The sequence below is a fragment of the Piliocolobus tephrosceles genome, chromosome 3 (genome assembly GCF_002776525.5).
Source record: "Piliocolobus tephrosceles isolate RC106 chromosome 3, ASM277652v3, whole genome shotgun sequence".
Classification (NCBI taxonomy): Eukaryota; Metazoa; Chordata; class Mammalia; order Primates; family Cercopithecidae; genus Piliocolobus; species Piliocolobus tephrosceles.
The window spans coordinates 148,724,977-148,744,813 of NC_045436.1; the positions used below are offsets into that span (position 1 = coordinate 148,724,977).

At 41.7% G+C, this 19,837-nt stretch overlaps 1 protein-coding gene across 1 annotated transcript in view; it reads right to left on the reverse strand.

Moving 5' to 3' along the window:
• Positions 1-19,233, reverse strand: part of C3H4orf19 (chromosome 3 C4orf19 homolog) — a 32,986-nt gene extending 13,753 nt beyond the window's left edge. The window contains exon 1 of the mRNA XM_023224531.3: positions 19,182-19,233. The gene's annotated coding sequence lies outside the window, so the exon portion shown is untranslated. The remainder of the gene's footprint in view (positions 1-19,181) is intronic.
• Between the last annotated feature and the right edge of the window lie 604 nt (positions 19,234-19,837).

Here is a 19,837-nt window from a genome sequence, read left to right on the forward strand (position 1 = left end):
CAAGCAGTGCTAAGTTGTTATCAACTTAAAATAATGGTTATTTATTCATTTTTTGAGACGGAGTTTTGCTCTGTTGCCCAGGCTGGAGTACAGTAGCGCAATCTTGGCTCACTGCAACTTCTGCCTCCCAGGTTCAAGCAATTCTCCTGCCTCAGCCTCCCGAGTAGCTGGCATTACAGGTGTGCACCACCATGCCTGGCTAATTTTTTTTGTATTTAGTAGAGACAGGGTTTCACCATGTTGGTCAGGCTGATCTCAAACTCCTGACCTCAGGTGATCTACCTCCCTCTGTCTCCCAAAGAGCTGGGATTACAGGCATGAGTCACTGCACCTGGCCAGAATAATGGGTTTTAAGATAGTATTTGCAGGCCTCATGGCAACCTCAAATTGAAAAACATACAATGAATACACAAAAATATTAAAATCAAGAAATTAAATTATATTACCAGAGAATATCACCTACACTAAAAGGAAGACAGAAAAGAAGAAATGAAAGAAAGGAAGACCACGAAACAACCAGAAAACAAATAAAATGGCAGGAGTAAGTCCTTACTTATTAATCATAAGATCAATTGTAAATGGACTAAGCTGTCTACTCAAAAGACATAGAGTGGCTGAATGGATTTTTAAAAAGACCTAATGATCTGTTGCCTATTAGAAACACACTTCACCTATAAAGACACATATAGACTGAAAATAAAGAGATAGAAAAAGATGCTCCATGCCAATGGAAACCAAAAAAGAGCAGGAATAACTATGCTTATATCAGACAAAATAGATTGCATGACAAAAACTTTAAGATGAGACAAAGAAGGTCATTACATAATGATGAAGGGTTCAATTCAGCAAGAGGATATAACAACTGTAGATATATATGCACCCAACACTGGAGCATTCAGATATATAAAGCAAATATTATTGGAGCTAAAGAGAGGGATAGACCCCAATACAACAATAGCTGGAGACTTCAACACCCCACTTTCAGCATTGGACAGATCTTCCACACAGAATATCAACAAAGAAACATTGCACTTATCTGTACTGTAGATCAAACGGAACTAATAGATATTTACAGAACATTTCATCCAACTGCTGTGGAATGTACATTCTTTTCCTCAGCACATGGACCATTCTCAAGGACAGACCATATGTTAGGTCACAAAACAAGTCTTGAAACATTCAAAACATTGAAATGATATCAAGTATCTTCTCTGACCACAATGGAGTAAAACTATAAATCAATACCAAGAGGAATTTTAGAAACTATATGAACACATGGAAATTCAACAATAAGCTCTTAAATAAACACTGGGTCAATGAAGAGATTCAGAAGGAAACTGAAAAAATTCTTGAAACAAATGATCATGGAAACACAAGAGACCAAAACCTATGGGATCCAGGAAAAGCAGTTCTTAGAGGGAAGTTTACATACATGCCTACATAAACAAAGAAAAACTTGGAATAAATAACCTAAAAAGCATTTTAAAGAATTAGAGAAGCAACAGTAAACAAAACCGAGAATTAGTAGAAGAAAAGAAATAATAAAGGTCAGAGCAGAAATGAAGTTGAAATGAAAAAAACAATATAAAAGATCAACAAGAGATTGGTTTTTTTGAAAAGATAATAAAATTGGCAAACCTTTAACCAGACTAACAAAAAAGAGAGAAGATCCAAATAAATAAAATCAGATGAAAAGGAAGACATTACGACTGATACTGCAGAAATTCAATGAATCATTAGTGGCTACTATGAAAAATTATATGCCAATAAGTTGGAAAATCTAGAAGACAGGGATAAATTCCTAGACACATACCATCTACCAAGATTGAAGATGAAGAAACCCAAAACTTGAACTGACCAATAACAAGATCAAAGTTGTAAAAAAGTCTCCCAGCAAAGAAAAACTTGGGACCTGACGGTTTCACTGCTGAATTCTACCAAATATTTAAAGAAGAACTAATACCAATCCTACTCAAACTCTTCTGAAAAATAGAGGAGGAGGGAACATTTTCAAACTCATTCTATGAAGCTAGTATTACCCTGATACCAAAACCAGACAAAGACACATCAAAAAAAGAAAACCACAGGCCAATATCCCTGATGAGTGTCAATGCAATAATCCTAAAAAAAAATACTAGCAAACCAAATTCAACAACACATTAAAAAGATTCATTATGACCAAGTTGACCAAGTGGGATTTATCCTAGGAATGGAAGGACGGTTCAACATATGCAAATCAATGTGATACATCATATCAACAGAATGAAGAACAAAAACCATATGATCATTTCAACTGATGCTGAAAAGGCATTTGATAAAGTTCAACATCACTTCATGATAAAAACCCTAAAAACATTGGGTATAGTAGGAACATACCTCAACATAATAAAAGCCATATATGACAGACCCATAGCTAGTATCATACTGAATGGAGAAAAACTGAAAGCCTTTTCTCTAAATCTAGAACATGATTAGGATACCAACTTTCATCACAGTTACCCAACATAGTACTTGAAAGCTAGAGCAATCAGACAACATAAAGAAATAAGAAAGGAAGAAGTCAAATTACCTTTGTCTGCCAATGATATAAACTTATATTTGGGAAAATCTAAAGATTCCACCAAAGAACTATTAGGACTGATAAGCAAATTAAGTAAAGTCACAGGATACAAAATCAACATACAAAAATCTTAGTATTTTCTATATGCCAAGAGTTTTTTGAACAATCCAAAAAAGAAATCACATTTCTAATAGATACAAATAAAATTAAATACCTAGGAATTAATAAAAAAAAGTGAAAGATCTCTACAATGAAGACTACAAAATGTTAGTGATAGAAATTGAAAAGGACACAAAAATTAGAAAGATATTCCATGATTATGGATTGGAAGAATCAATGTTGTTAAAATGTCCCTACTACCCAATGCAATCTGCAGATCCCATGCAACCTCTATCAACATTTCTTCAAAGAAATAGAAAAAACAATCCTAAAATGTATGTGGAACCACAAATGATCCAGACTAGTCAAAGCCATACTGAGCAAAAAAAAACCCAAAAAACAAAAAACAAATGGAGGAATCACATTACCTGACTTTAAATTACACTACAGAGATACAGTAATCAATACAGCATGGTTTTGGCATAAAAACATAGACACATAGACCAATAGAAGAGAGAACTCAGAAACAAATCAATACATTTATAGAGATCTCATTTTCAACAAAGGTGCCAAGAACATACACTGGGGGAAAGGACAGTTTCCTCAGTAAATGGTACTGGGAAAACTAGATATTCATATGCAGAAGAATGAAACTGGATCCCTCTCTCTTGTCATATACAAAAATCAAATCAAAATGGATTAAAGACATAAATCTAAGACCTCACACTATGAAACTACTACAAGAAGGCATGGGAAAATCTCCAGGACATTGGACTGATTAAAGATTTATTGAGTAATACCCAAGAAACAAAGACAACCAAAGCAACAATGGACAACAAAGATCACATCAAGTTAAAAAGTTTCTGCACAGCAAAGAAAACAATCAACAGAGTGAAGAGACAACCCACAGAATGGGGGAAACCATTTGCAAACTATCCATCTGACAAGAGATTAATAACCAAAGTATGTAAGGTGCTTACCTCTACAGGAAAAAAAAAAAAATCTAAGAATCCAATTAAAAAATGGGCAAAAGATCTGAATAGACATTTCTCAAAAGAAGACATACAAATGGCAAACAGTATAGGAAAATGTGCTCAACATCAATGATCATCGGAGAAACGCAAATCAAAACTACAATGAGATATCACCTCAACCCAGTTAGAATGGCTTTTATCCAAAAGACAGGCAACAACAAATGCTGGCGAGGATGTGGAGACAAGGGAACCCTCATACACTGTTGGTGGGAATGTAAATTAGTACAACCACCATGGAGAATAGTTTTGAGGTTTCTCAGAAACTAAAAATAGAGCTACTGTATGATCCAGCAATCCCACTGCTGAGTATGTACCCATGAGAAAGGAAATCACTATATTGAAGAGATACCTGCACTCCCATGTTTACTGCAGCACTATTGACAGTAGCCAAGATTTGGAAGCAACAGAAGAATGCATAAAGAAAATGTGGTATGGAGTTCTCACAACGGAGAACTATTCAGCCATGAAAAAGAACGAGCTCTCTTCTTTGCAACAACATGGATAGAACTGGAGGTTGTTATGTTAAGTGAAATAAGCCAGGCACAGAAAGACAAATTTCTCATGTTCTCATTAAATTTCTCAATTTCTCATGTTCAATTAAAATAATTGAATTTCAGGAGATAGAGAGTAGACAGACGGAAGTTGGTAAGGGTAGTTGGAGGAGGGGGTGAAAGAGAAGTGGGGCTGGCGAATGGGTGCAAAACAAAAGTTAGAAAGAAAGAATAAGGCCTAGTATTTGATAGCTTAACAGGTGACTATAGTCAATAATTATTTATTTGAACATGTAAAAATAATTAAAGAATATAACTTGTTTGTATATAACACAAAGGATAAATGCTTGAGGCAGTGGGTGCTCCATTTACCCGGATATGATTATTATGCATTGCATGCCTGTATTGAAACATTTCATGTACCCCATAAATATATACACCTACGATGTACCCACAAAAATTAAAAATGATTCTAAACATTTAAAATAAAAATAAATGAAGTAAAATCTGCTTGAAAAATGAAATATCAGTCATAACATTGACTTTAATGTGAAATGGGTTGGAATTATTCAAGAGACCAACTTAAAAAAGAACTGTGTGAACCTGAACAAATAGTATCTGAAAGGGAAAGCCTTATATGTGAAAATACGTTCAACTTGATTAACAATCAAATCAAACAAACAAAACATACATGTTTTTGCTTATCTAACTAGAAATGAGTTTTTTTTTTTTTTTTTTTTTTTCTGAGATGGAGTCTTGCTCTGTCACCCAGGCTGGAGTACAGTGGCGTGATCTTGGCTCACTGCTACCTCCGCCTCGCGAGTTCAAGAGATTCTCCTGTCTCAGCTTCCTAAGTAGCTGGGATTACGGGCATGTGCCACCACATCCAGCTAAGTAGAGATGGGGTTTCACCATCTTGGCCAGGCTGGTCTTGAGCTCTTGAAATCATGATCCATCCGCCTCCGCCTCCCAAAGTGCTGGGATTACAGGCACCCAGCCATAAACGAGTTGTTAAAATGTATACTTGGTGTCAGTGTAGGATGTAGGGAAACCTGCTAGTCATACACTACTGGTAGGAGACATTGAAAGCAATCTGAGAATCTGTATTAACAGTGGAAACTATGCATAATCTCTGACTCAGCAATTCTACATGTGTCCCTAAGGATAAAATTAGTAGTATGCAAGAAGATTTCGTAATAGCCAAAACTTGAAAAATAAATAACAATAAGGTAGCTCTTAAATATGGTATCTTTACTCAACAGTATACCCTGCAGTCATTAACAAGGTGCTGGAGAAAGAGGTTTGTATATGTGCAAAGAAGCCAGTTACAAAATGACATGTATAATATAATCACAGTTTTGTGGAAATCTATACACCTAGAAAAGAATTGAGACAGAGGTTAACAGTGGTTATCTCAGAGTGGGGTGGAGTGGACACAAGGCTAGCAGGATGGCATGCAGTTGAGAGTCAGGAGATGGGACAGACTTGGACACATATCCTGACTCTGCCACTGTGGGAACTGTGGTAACTTGCTCACAGAGTCCTTATCTGTAAAATGTGGATAATGCTACTTCTTAGGGTTTGGTTAAAGGATGAAAAGATATGATGTTGATAAAGTACATAGCACAATATCTGGTACAAATGAATACTAATTGATAGATAAGTAGATTTTTAAATCTGCAATGACCAATTTTCTACAATGAACACATTACTTTTGTAACAAAAGTTATTTCAAAAAATGTAAACACATATAGAATTCTAATTAATGATATACATGCTCAAGTGAAAGCAGAGAAGGGAAATATATGATGTCCACAACTTACTTTGAAATGTCTCAAAATATAAGATGGGTTGGTGGTGGGTATACAGAAGTTTACTACAAAATTCTTTCAACTTTGTTATATGTTTGAAAACACAATACAATGTTGGGGAGAAGGCAGAAAAAAAGAGAATGCCCTTGTTTTTAGGAAATACACAGTAAAGTAAAAGTTGCGCATCCAAAATCCAAAAATCCAAAGTCCAAAATGCTCCCAAACCTGAAACTTTTGGAGCACTTACGTGATGCCACACTTGATCTCATGTGACAGGCCACAGTGAAAATGAAGTAAAAATTCTGTTTCATGTACAAATTATTAAAAATATTATATAAAATTACCTTCAGGTATGTGTAAAAGGTATATATGAAACATTGGAATGTCATGTTTAGACTCAGCTCCCATTCCCAAGATATTTCATGATGTATATACAAATATTTCATGATGTATATATAAATATTCCAAAATAAAAAAAAAAATCCAAAGTCTAAAACACGTATGTTCTAACTTCTTAAAATAATTCAGAAAAAAACATTGTGTGTGTATAAAGATAGAACAACAAAGCAAATGTGGTAGATGTTCATGTTTAGGGACTCTGGGTAGAGGATTTATGGGGATTCTTTGCACTTTTCTTGCAACTTTTCTGTTAGTCTGAAATAATGTCAAAATAAAATGTTTTAAAAAGGTGTGAGGTTAAAAACAAAAGTGTGAATCCAATCCAAGGTCAGTTCTTAAACTCTGCTTGTCACAACCTGGGCTGGGACCTAACACCTCCAGGAAATCATTGCTGGGGGATAGTGCTACTTCTTAGTGTTTGTGAAAGGATGAAAAGATTCCCTATATGGCCATGTGTGGCGGCTCACACCGGTAATCCCAGCACTTTGGGAGGCCGAGGTGGGAGGATCACTTGAGGTCAGGAGTTTGAGACCAGTCTGGCCAACATGGTGAAACCCCGTTTCTACTAAAAATGCAAAAATTGGGAGGCCAAGGTGGGCAAATGACGAGGTCAGGAGATCGAGACCATCCTGGCTAACATGGTGAAACCCCATCTCTACCAAAAATACAAAAAATTAGCCAGGTGTAGTGGTGGGCGCCTGTAGTCCCAGCTACTCGGGAGGCTGAGGCAGGAGAATGGTTGAACTGGGAGGCGGAGCTTGCAGTGAGCTGAGATGGTGCCACTGCACTCCAGCCTGGGCGACAGAGCGACACTCTGTCTCAAAAAATAAAAATAAAAATAAAAATACAAAAATTATCTGGGCATGGTGGCAGGCACCTGTAATCCCAGCTACTCAGGAGGCTGAGGCAGGAAAATCGTTTGAACCCAGGAGGTGGAGGTTGCAGTGAGCCAAGATCATGCCACTATGCCACTGCACTCCAGTCTGGGTGACAGAGTGAGACTCCATCTCCAAAAAAAAAAAAAAAAAAAACGGATAATAGTCTCTATAAATTAGACCATGGACAGAGATCTTGGAAAGCACCTCATCAAAAGTCTACCAACCTACACATCATCCTGTATATGTACTGAAGACCATATACAGTCCCAAGATGAGAACTCTAGAGGCAAATAAAGGGTATGGTTCCTGTCCGCAGGCTGTGGCTGCATCTTAGAGGGGGACTCATACTCCAGAGCTTTGGTGCTTGTTGGCTGTCTGCCTTCTCTACTACACATGAGCGCCTCACAGGCAATGCTTAATCCAACCAGCATCCAGCTTGCATGGCACACTTCATTCTTATTATTCAAATGAAGGAACAGCTGGTGAATGACAGGTGGGAATGAAGGCATGATGGGTATGAGATATTATAAATTATTCTAATAGAGGGTCATACCCTTTACCACAATCAAATCTCATACTACCCAGTGGTATTACAAGTCAGAGGCGGAGCTCAGAGAGATGGGAGCGACTGTGGTTCCCCCTTCCCAGCTTGGGAAACAGCAAAACCTCTATCCTGCAATTCCAAGGGTCAAGGACATCCTGCTCCAAGAGTTCTATTCAACAAACTTTTAAAGTGGCTGCTGGGAGGTGGTTTGCGTTTATAGAAGTTGGAGTATTTGGAAGGGAGATACAATAGAATGGAACATGTAAATTTCCAACAATTTGCTAATGTTTAGAAAACATAGCTTGAGATTTCACATAACCTGGCCAGAAGGTGAAGCAGACAAATATTTAGTGAGCCGCTACTAGGGACTGAGGTCCTGACCCAAGAGGGATGAATAAAAATAACTACCAGGAGCTGTGCTGCCTTTATAGAAGAAACTGGAGACTGACTGCTTGCCCAACATTACAGACAGTGCTGAATCTATAGTTGAAAAAGGACTAGAAGATAAACTCTTTGACAGCTCAATCTATTTATTTTTTTGGCAGAACCATTTCCTACTTTTGTGGGCAGGCTTTGAAAACTCATGGGACAAATTTTTCTGATGTATTTACTTTTCTCCTAGAGGCTAAGCTTCTGTTATTTTGGAGAACTTGAAAGATTATATGCAGACTTTTGTTATCAGCACCATCAAATAGTCCATTTCATGCATTCTCAATAGCCAGTGTGCTAGGATAGATGTGTTCATATGGCCTAGAGCTGGGTTTGATGGGAGATTTGTGTGCAGGGAAGTGCTCATAGGTTTTCTCCCTAGAAAGGGCTTCCTGGTCAAAACACGTTTGGGAACAACAGAAATTAAAGATGAACAAATTCATGGTTATGAGAAGGAACTGTTTCACCCTGTTTAACCCGATTATTTTCCTACATTATTGGGCTACAGAACTTTTTTTCTCATAACAAACTTATTAACAACCAACGGATCTCATGTTTTGTGGAATACTTCTGAAAAATCTACTATCAAAATAAGAGTCCTAATCATCACTGGAGTTTTACTCCCCAGACTAATTATGCTCTACGGCATTTGGGTGAACTTAGCCAGGCAAAGTCTGTGCCCAGGTGTAAGAAATCCACCTCCGTGGGGCCAGGAGCGGTGGCTCACGCCTGTAATCCCACTGCTTTGGGAGGCCAAGGCAGGCAGATCACCTGAGGTCAGGAGTTCAAGACCACCCTGGCTAACATGGTGAAATCCCATCTGTATTAAAACATAAAAAATTAGCTGGGCGTGGTGGCAGGCGCCTGTAATCCCAGTGAGTCGGGAGGCTGAGGCAGGAGAATTGCTTGAACCCTGGAGGCGGAAGTTGCAGTGAGCCAAGATTGTGCCATTGCACTCCAGCCTGGGCAACAAAAGCAAAACTCCATCTCAAAAAAAAAAAAAAAAGAAATTCACCTCCTAGCCATAATGCCATCACCAATGGCACGGACGTGGTGAAGTTGTTTAATCTCCCCCCAAACTTTTTTTTTTTTTTTTTTTTTTGAGACAGGGTCTCACTCTGTCACACAGACTGGAGCGCAGTGGCATCATCTTGGCTCACTGCAACCTCTGCCTCCCAGGCTCAAGCAATCCTCCCACCTCAGCCTCCTGAGTAGCTGCAACTACAGGCATAAGCCACCACATCTGGCTTTTTTTTTTTTTAATTTTTTTTTTGTAGAGATGAGACTTTGTCCAGGCTGTTTGTTATCTCTTGAGTCCTCAGTTTCTTTATCTGCAAAACGAGTTTGTGAATCAAAGCACTCTTTCAAATCTAACAATCTAAACGATAAAGTGGGAAAGTAGGGGAACTTCCACTCATTGACTTGATTTCCTTGTTATCATATGGAATCCTGAGAATTATGCTGAAGGCAGGCTTCGATACATCCGTACTGCACGTGGGGTGCCACGTGCTTTGTGAACTATCTCTTTGCGATACAGCCCTCTGGGTCCTATGTCCACGCTCACCCCAGGCCATGATCTTGACTGAATGATAAAAGGCCAAGTTGTCTGTCTTATTCCCTCAGCTCCGCAGCTCTTTGGGAAATGCCTCTTCAGCCTCTGCCAGGAGGAACTGGGAGACGGGGACAGAATGTGTGTAACAGCAAAGTCCCTGAGAGGGACAAGGGTCTCAGACCAGGGAGACTCCTGATGGTAGAGGAAGTGACCCCCTTCTCCACTGGGAATGGGTTGGGAGGTGCGCGCTGCCTGGCAGGAAGGCACGGTGGTTTTCAGAGCACTGGCAGCAACCCTGGCCTCCTGGTGTACCTGCATTTTAAAGAAAACTATGTAAAAAAATAAGTTTCCAGTAGCCAAAGAAATCAGCCTCTGAGGGTGGAATGTCTGGGTTGAAATTGGTGTTTCTCAGTGACAGGTGGCCCTGAACCCTCTGGAATCACACTAGAAGGGCTGCCTCTCTAGCCTTTACCAAGGCTGGCCTCGCCAGCCCTGTGCACCTGAGAGGTGCTTCCACCGTAGGAATGCTGAGGAACAGGCCAGGGCCTGGTCCCGGGACTATTTTGCTGCTGGATTCACAGGATCTTTGATATCCATGTTGAATGTGGAAACACATGCAACGTGGTTTTCTGTTGTTGTTATTACAACATAGTGATAATATCACTCCCTTTTTCCCTCCTGTGGTCTTTACAATAGCATATCACAGTCATTTTCACGGATTGAAAAACATTTCATGTGGCCCTTTCCTCTATTCAGGATCTGATACTATTTTTTCCCCCTCTCTAATAATTAGCCTACTATCCTTAAGACAGGTGTGTGATGAATGCTCACAGCTGTGTGCAGCATCACTGACTTCACAATGGCTCCACTGCATCTTAGTATGAACCAGGCACGGTGCTAGGTTCTGGGGATACAATGGCACCCAGGTGCTCCTTGGGAGAGCGTATAGTCGTGTGTATGTGTGCGTGTGTGTGTGTGTGTGAGAGAGAGAGAGATCGACCAATCCTGGTGAAGCCAGATGGCATTTAATGAACATTCAGGAAGACTGATCACAGCACACCAGGAGTTCAGCAGAGTGGTTAAGCCAGTGACTTAGGATCAGAGTAGTCAACAATTCCACTTCCATCGCTCACTAGCTTTGTGACTTCTAGGCAAGTTTCTTCCCCTCTGTGAGTTTCAGTGGCCTAATCTGCAAAATGCGAATGATGACAGTTACAGTTTATGAGGATTGTTCTGAACATTAAATGAAATAAGGATGCATAGCGCTTGCTATAATATCTGGCATACAGCCAGTACTTAATCACAAAAATCAGTTAGCCACCGAGGGTTTACTATGTGCCAAGGACTGTTTTGGGGACTTTCATCTTTCATGTATTAACTCATTTCAACTTTAAAACAACACTTTAAGGTGGGAACCAGTATTTTATAGATAACTAAATGGAAGGTTATATAACTTGCTTGCCCAAGGTTGTAAAAGTTGAAAGTAGGATAGTGAAGGTATTATTAAAGTTGTTATTGTTTTTATTATTATAATATTTCTAGCATCCATTCTAGTAAGTTTTTCATTTATTTTATTTTTTTGAGTCCGCTGGATTATGCAGGAAGCAGTTTGTGCTCCAGTAGCTTTTGCAAGAGAGAACTGGATTCTCTAGATTTGGGCTGAATTTTATAGGTGCAGTCGCATCAATTCACCAGCAGATGGCAGGATATAGCGGTTATTGTACTCATCTCAAGAGAAGGACTTGGTACAAGGTCTCAGGACCAGGCGCGGTGGCTCACAACTGTAATCCCAGCACTTTGGAAGGCCAAGGCGGGTGGATCACTTGAGGTTATGAGTTCTAGAGCAGCCTGGCCAACATGGTGGAACCGTATCTCTACTAAAATTGCAAATATTAGCTGGGTGTGGTGGTGCACCTGTAGTCCCAACTACTTGGGAGGCTGAGGCAGGAGAATCCCTTGAACCCAGGAGGCGGAGGTTGCAGTGAGCCAAGATTGTGCCATTGCACTCCAGCCTGGCCAACAGAGCAGGGCTCTGTCTCAAAAATAATAATAGTAATAATAATAAAAAGCCTCACAAGAATTATGGGCTGGCATGGTGGCTCATGCCTATAATCCCAGCATTTTGGGAGGCCAAGGTGGGTTGGTCACTTGAGGTCGGGAGTTCGAGACCAGCCTAGCCAACATGGTGAAATCTGGTCTCTTCTGAAAATACAAAAATTAGTCACGTGTGGTGGTGTGCGCCTGTAATCCCAGCTACTCAGGAAGCTGAGGTGAGAGAATTGCTTGAACCCAGGAGTTGGAGCTGGCAGTGAGCCAAGATCAGGCCACCACTGTACTCTAGCCTGGGTGATAGAGTAAGACTATGTCTCAAAAAGCAAAAAACAAAACAAAATAAGAAACAAGAATTATGGCCCAAGTAGCGTGGGTACTTTGCTATGCGGCAAGGTTACAGAGTAGGTGATGTGGTGTTTTAGATGGTTACAGTATTAGGGTTCTCCAGAGGGACAGAACTAATAGCATCGATATATATGTAAAGGGGAGTTTATTAAGTATTAACTCACATGATCAGAAGGTCCCACAATAGCCCATCTGCAAACTGAGAAGCAGGGAGAGCCAGTCCAAGTCCCCAAACTGAAGAACTTGGAGTCTGATGTTCAAGGGCAGGAAGCATCCAGCACAGGAGAGAGATGTAGGCTGGGAGGCTAGGCTAGTCTTGCCTTTTCACGTTTTTCTGCCTGCTTTATGTTTGCTGGCAGCTGGTTAGCTGGTGCCCACCCAGATTGAGGGTGGGTCTGCCTTCCCCAGTCCACTGACTCAAATGTTAATCTACTTTGGCAACACCCTCACACACACACACCCAGGAACAATATTTTGCATCCTTCAATCCCATCAAGTTGACACTCAATATTAACCATCACAGTTACTGTCACCTTTAAGCCTGATGAGGCCAGGGCTTTCTCTAGCACTGGCTGGACATGGGGTTTATTCTGGTCTGGCCAAGCAATGGTGGGTCAAAAGACTCCCAAAATTCTACAGAGGCCTCTTCACACAATGACTGCACATCACAACTCCATCTGGGTTGGTCTCTGCCCACTGTACATTTGGACAGTAACTCTGTGGAAAAGCCTGGGGGAGGAAGGTGTCCGTGGAGCCTGGGGGTCCAGTTCCTTCCCCCAGGTTAGACCTGGTGCTGCTCCTCCTCCGTAGCTGACCTTGCACTTCTCCCAGATGCAGGGGCTGCCCGTGGTGTAAGCCAACCTCAGAGCACCCCCTTCTACATGAGGGTACATGGTCATGAGCTGGGAGCGAAAAGTAAGCCACAAAATAAATATGGCCCCATGCGAAGGTTTTGTGGGGAGAAGCCCATTGTTTGTTATCTAAAATTAACTCAGAATATCATGGGTGAAAAGGTAACATTTGCGTGAATGACTAGAATGAAACGGAAGGCACACAGAGTTGTCAAGTTCTGCCAGTAGCTTGTGGTCATCCTCTCCACACTCCCCAGCCTCCCAGATCCTCCTATACCCTCGTGGGGACAGTTTAAGGAAACAGTTTGAGAAGCTATGTCCCTATTCTCTGGACTGTAAATTCCTGGAAATAAGCTCCTGCTTGGAGTAGACAAGATGTAGTTCATTAATGAATAAAGACTAGGGTGTGTGTGTGTGTATGTACGCAGTGGAAACCTGTAGACAGATAGGAGCACAGGGCACTGGGTCGTGAGGAATCCACCTGGCTCTGAGTGGGGTCTGACAGCCTGTGTTTCTAACAAGCTCAGCATCAATCATTACTAAGGGATCCGCTTAAAAATGTCAGACACCGGGCTGGGTGCAGTGGCTTACACCTATAATCCCAGCACTTTGGGAGGCCGAGGCAGGTGGATCACCTGAGGTCAAGAGTTCGAGTCCAGCCTGGCCGACCTGGTGAAACCCTGTCTCCACTAGAAATACAAAAATTAGCTGGGCATGGTGGCAGACACCTGTAATCACAGCTACATGGGAGGCTGAGGCAGGAGAATCACTTGAACCCAGGAGGCAGAGGTTGCAGTGAGCCAAGATGGAGCCACTGCATTGCAGCCTGGGCGATAACAGCAAGACTCTGTCTAAAAAAAAAAAAGAAAAGAAAAAAGTCAGACACCCCTGCATCAGTGCGTGGACACTTTCATTTTTATGGCTGCATTACCAGAAGTACTGGTCAGGGTCCTATGAGGATCACATGACTTAAACATGTGACAGGCCTGGCGATGTGTATCTGGCAAATAGCAGGTTCTTAGGAAATGTTGGCTGCTTGCATGTTCATGGCAATTGTCTGTGAGAATATTCTTTTTTTTTCTTTTTTTTTTTGAGACAGGTTGTCACTCTTGTCACCCAGGCTGGAGTGCAATGGTGCCATCTCGGCTCACTGCAACCTCCGCCTCCCAGGTCCAAGTGATTCTTCTGCCTCAGCCTCCTGAATAGCTGGGATTACAAGCGCCTACCACCACGCCCGGCTAAGTTTTTGTATTTTTAGTAGAGATAGGGTTTCACTATGTTGGCCAGGCTGGTCTTGACCTCCTGATCTTAGGTGATCCACCCGTCTTGGCCTCCCAAAGCGCTGGGATTACAGAGGTGAGCCACCGTCCCTGGCTGAGAATATTCTTTAACCATTGGGTGCTAGTTCCTTTTAGACACTGTGTAGAAATGGGCAATGTTTTGACCAAATCTTCCCTGGAACCACATGGGAACTGAGGTGTGTCTCCATCACAGGGAATGTCTCTGATTTTGCTAAGTAGCCGTATCAGGGAGACGGCAGACGTCTGGAAGAAACTTGAAGCATTTGGACAAAGTTAAGTTCTAAAAATGCTGAGGAAGTTTTAGAGGTGGCCATGTGGAGAGGAGTTTATATAATATAGTCTCGTAAGGCTGCAAATAGATTTAAAAGGAAGCACAGCTCAGAGCCACCTGCTTGGAATAAACTAGTTCAGGGCAATTCCCAGAATCTTACAGTATCTGCTGTGGACTGAATTGTGTCTTTCCCCAGATTCACATGTTGAAACCCTAACTCATTGTGAGTGTAATAAGAGATAGGGCTTTCTGGAGGTAATTAAAGTTAAACGAGGTCATCAGGGTGGGGTCCTAACCTAAGAGGATTGGTGGCCTTATGAGAAGGGGAGACAGAGCACTTCCTCCTGAGCAACCTCAGGAAGATTCGAAAAGGCTTGTGAGTGAAAGTGAATGGTGCTGGTGAGTCCAGAGCACACTGAGGAGAGGCTGTGTGAGGACACAGTGAGCAGGCAGCATCTGCAAGCCGGAAAGAACTCTCCCAGGAATCGAATTTGCCGACACCTTGATCTTGGACCTCCTGGCCTCCGGGACTCTGAGAAAATAAATTTCGTTTGTTTAAGCCACCCAGTCTACAGTATTTTGTTATGGTAGCCTTAGCAGACTACCCTGATAGGGCCGTGATTTGAAAGAATCTTAGAAGTCATCCCACCCAACTATTTTATTTTATGAATGTGCTTCTGGACTCAAGACTGGAAGCAAGAACTGGTCGGAAGACAAGAAAAAACTCACAATTTGTCCCCTACTTGTAGATGAACCTACGTGTGCAGAGTTGGAACCCAGTGTTCCTTTAAAGTAGAGTAAAAATAGGTTTTGCACTTGGAAAGACTGAGCACGGTTTAGAGGCCTTAAACGCCCCCTACTAGGGGTAAGACACTCTGCTAATTGCTAAGACACTGAGAGGTAGAAGATCTCTGCTGTTTGTTAAATGACTCATCAACTATTCAGGCAACAGATATTTCCTGAGTACCTATTATGTGTCAAGTACCGAACTTGATTCCAGGGATGTAGAAAGAGTTTACTGTCCAGGAAAGGAGACAGGTATATAGATAGATGACTAATATAGTGCCATAAGTACTAGATTCAAATATGTCATATAATATGCTATCTAGGACAAGGAGCTCCAGAGTAACCGTAGGAAGATTAGAAAAGGCTTGTGGGCAAAGGTGGGCAGACAGTGGTTCTCGTAGATTCCAGAGCACATTCCAGGAGAAAAATGTGCACTCCCACTGCCCCGTTCTCAAACAGCATCATCTCTTTCATACCTGGATTACTGACTGCAACATCACCTTACTATCATCTATACCTGCTAGTATCTCTGGCTAATATATTTGCCACAAAGGAGTCATGATCTTTTTAGGCCATGAATCTGGATCATTATCACTTCCCCTGCCTAAAATTTTTCAGAGGTATCTCATGCTGTTAGGATATTTACTAGCATGCAATAATGAAGATGATTAAAATATCAAATGTACATAGTCCTTCTTACATAGCTGGTGTTCATCGATATGCTTTACATGTACACTTGGTTCTCATTATTTGTGGATTCTATATTTGTGAATTCACCGACTTACTAACATTAATTTCAATACTCATGGTGCTTGTGTGGCCGTTCCTGGGTATGTGCAGAATGGCAAAATATTTTGAGTCATTAGATGCTTATGTTTCTAGCTGAGCTCAAATAAGACGGCACTGTGCCATACTGTAAACAGGTATCTTCTCATGGCCCCATTGTTCGCATTTTGTGATTTTTGTTGGTGATGTCACTGTTAAAAATGGCCCCAGGCATAGTGCTGACATATCACAGCAAGAATGTTGTGATATGTCTTACAGAAAAAATGTGTGTGTTAGACAAGCTTTGTTTGGAAATGAGTCATAGTGCTGTTAGCCCGAGTTCAATGTTAATGAATTAACAATACATATGCAAATAAAGTGCTTTAACAACTGAAACATACATAAAACAAGGTTATATATTGATCGGTTGATGAAAATATTGTGACTAGAGGCTTGTAGGAACCTAACCCCATATTTCCCTTGAGAGCAATGGTGCAGTGCTCACTAACTTCTTGTTTGAAGTGACTTTAGAGAACATAACTCCAGTGAATTATGATTATCGACTGCAGTAACTCACTTAAAATTAATAAGAAACTTATACAATAATAGATGAAGTCTTTTCTATCACATACACAGCTTTCTGGTGCATTGTCCCCCCTTTCTTTCCCTGGCCACATTGGCCTTCTTTCAAGTCTTTAAAGTTGATGTTTTGTTCCTGAGCTCAAGGACCTTGTCATAGACTATTTCCTTTGCCTTTTCACCCCACCCCATCTAAACCAGCCAGTTTAAAACCCTGTTATTCCACCTCATGTCACCTTTCACTTTACACTCTTAGCGCAACTTACAGTTTTATTTCATTCATTTTTTGACGTCTTTCCTGCCTTCTCAACTATTCAACCCGTGAGGGCGGAGCCAGCAAGTCGCTTGCAAGTCTTAACTCTGCTTGTTTGCTCTCAGGCAGAGGAGGATGAGCATATGAGAAGGATTGGGAAAAATGCTCAGAGAGGGAGGAGGCAATCAGGCTTTATTATCAAGAAGCAGGAGAGGAGAGAGTCTTCCATCAAACAGTGTCAGATGCCTCAGAGATAAGGAAAGGATGGAACAGTGAATTTCACCTGAATTTCATATCAAGGAGGGTGTTGGTGGGAAATGCAGGAAGGTTGTAGAACAGTGGAGGTGCATGCTGGGGTGCAGCAGGTTGAGGACTGCATGGGGCATATGAAAAGGAGGAGAGAGAACTCTTATGGAGCTTAGCTGGGATGGAAAAGATGAAGGGAACAGTCACAGTGGACAAGGATACAGGATTATAGGATGGTTTTGTAGCAGGTGAAAGATAAATACATTTTCTAAACCAAGGAGGAAAAAGATAGTTGAAAGAAATTGAGACTAGTAGAAAGAATGGGGGAAAAACTAGGATCAAGTCAAGATCACTAGTGAAGAAATACACCTTAGAAAGATGTAGAGATATACACTTTTCCCTTGGAGCCTAGAGGGAAAGAGGCAAGGGTGATTTTAAGTGGAGACATTTCTAGATGCAGGATGGGAAGCTGGAGGACTGTAAGCTGTGAGTTTCTTGATGGAGGGGGCAAGGTATCTGCTGGAAGGACTAGATGTAAAAGCTCAAAGTGACAAGGTTTGGAATGGTGTGTGGTGGAGGGGAAGAGCAACCACTGAAAGGCAGCTGAGCAGTGCTGAGGGTTGGCCTCAGCTGGCCACCAAAAATCTGAGTGATGCCAATGCACATAGTTCTGGCATTCTTTCCCTCTCCCAGCAGTGCCCAGCAATCCAGGTAAAGGCCCATAGAATGTGGGTTACTACCCTCGTTCCAGGTTGAGGTATAAGGCAACAGGGCTTGGGTCTCGAGAGTGCTGGCAAGCATGGTTGAAGCAATGGACCTGGAGCCTGCACTAAATGGGTAGGGCTGTGTGGCCAAGAGGTTGGCTAAGGAAGAAGAAAGAGTCCTGTGGGTGAGGATCCTAATGAGGTTAGGGGGAACAAAAGCAAGACCGGTGACCTGGCATCCTTAAGCATGAGGAATTTGGAGCCATAAGAGATGGTGGCATTGGCACATTAGTGTCTACAATGAAGGACATGGTCCAGGATGTGGCCATGGAAAGTGAAATGTAGTGGAAGTGAGGATGACTAGAGTGCAGGAAGTCAGAAGGGCTTTAGGCCTATGGTATTGAATGATCTGGAGCAGCTGGGAAGTCCCCAGATGATGGCAACAAGTAGGGAAAAGGACAGAATAGGCCAATGGCATGAACCTCAAAGGAAGATAAGGTTTGCAGATTGGTGGCCGCTTGACCATCTAGAATTTGCAAAGGAGAACAAGAATAATCCATGCACCACTTTCAGGAGACACAGAGTGAGGGGACCAGGCTGGTTCCACTGGAGTGAAATATATAGAAGGTTATATTACAAGTTCAGCTAAAGATGGAAATGGTAAAGGGCTTGGGAGGGAGACTCAGAGAGAAATAAAGAGAAGGAAGGTCTGTGTTCACAGTACCTGGGTCCTAAACAGGAGAGTATACTGGAATCATCTTGAGGGCTAGTCATTATCCCGGAGCCTCTGATTTAGTGGGTCTGAGATGGGGCCTGAGAAACTGAATTTCTAGCAAGTTCCCAGGTGAGGCTGATGCCATAGGTCCTGGGAGCACATGCTGAGAGCCCCTGTTCTGAGGCATGGACATTAACTGGAGAAGCTTGAAACTGCCTGGGGATCGGGGGATAGATTAACTGGAAATCTTTCATTGTGGAGACTTTGTTGAACCATGTATTATCACACTCGTTTTAGAATTGCATCTCTGAAAAACAAACATAAAAAGGAAACAGCAATTCCACTGGAACTTGAGTGAGTCAGAAAGAGAGACTATGGGGACTGCTCTGTCTACTGGCTTTAAGGTTTTAGGTAATAAAAACTGTAGCAGAAGACCGAATGATAGAAAATTTAATGGAAAGGGAAGAGACTAGATTTTCCCACCAAAGCATGGAAAGATAAAATGAGATAGCTTACCTGTGTGGAGATCGTCTGTTAGGTTTCTCTCGAAGTTTAACTTCTCTTCCTGCAACAACAAAAAGTTGAACATTGAGATCTGTGGGTTGCCTCCTTTTTACAGCCGGGTATTATCGTGAGTGTGACTGAAGGAAGCATTTCCTAAAGGGCACTGGGCAGTAATGTGGGGAAGGAGTTCCTGGCTTGGAACAGTTTGCCCAGGAAGGCAAGGGGTTTCACATTTATCAGGCTGGGGTTTGCAGCCCAGCTCCTGACACTCAGCAATCAACTCACAGTTAACCGTAATTTAAGTATGTAAAATAGTATTACAGTGAGATTTAAATGGAACATCATATAAACTGTTGATCACACACTGGCAATGTTGGAGTTGTCCAGTAACCGAAAGCCACCTACTATGGGCTGAATGTCTGTGTCCCGGCAAATTCATATGTTGAAATCGATCCCCAGTGTGATGGCATTAGGAGGCGCCGCCCTCTGGGGATAAAATTAGTGCCATTATAAAAGAGATCTCAGAGAGCTGCCTTGCCCCTTCTGCCTTATGAAGTTATAGTGAAAGATGGTTGTCTATGTAGAAGGTCCTCACCAGATGCCAAATCGGCTGGCACCTTGATCTTGACCTTTCCAGCTTCCACAACTCTGAGAAATTTCTGTTGTTT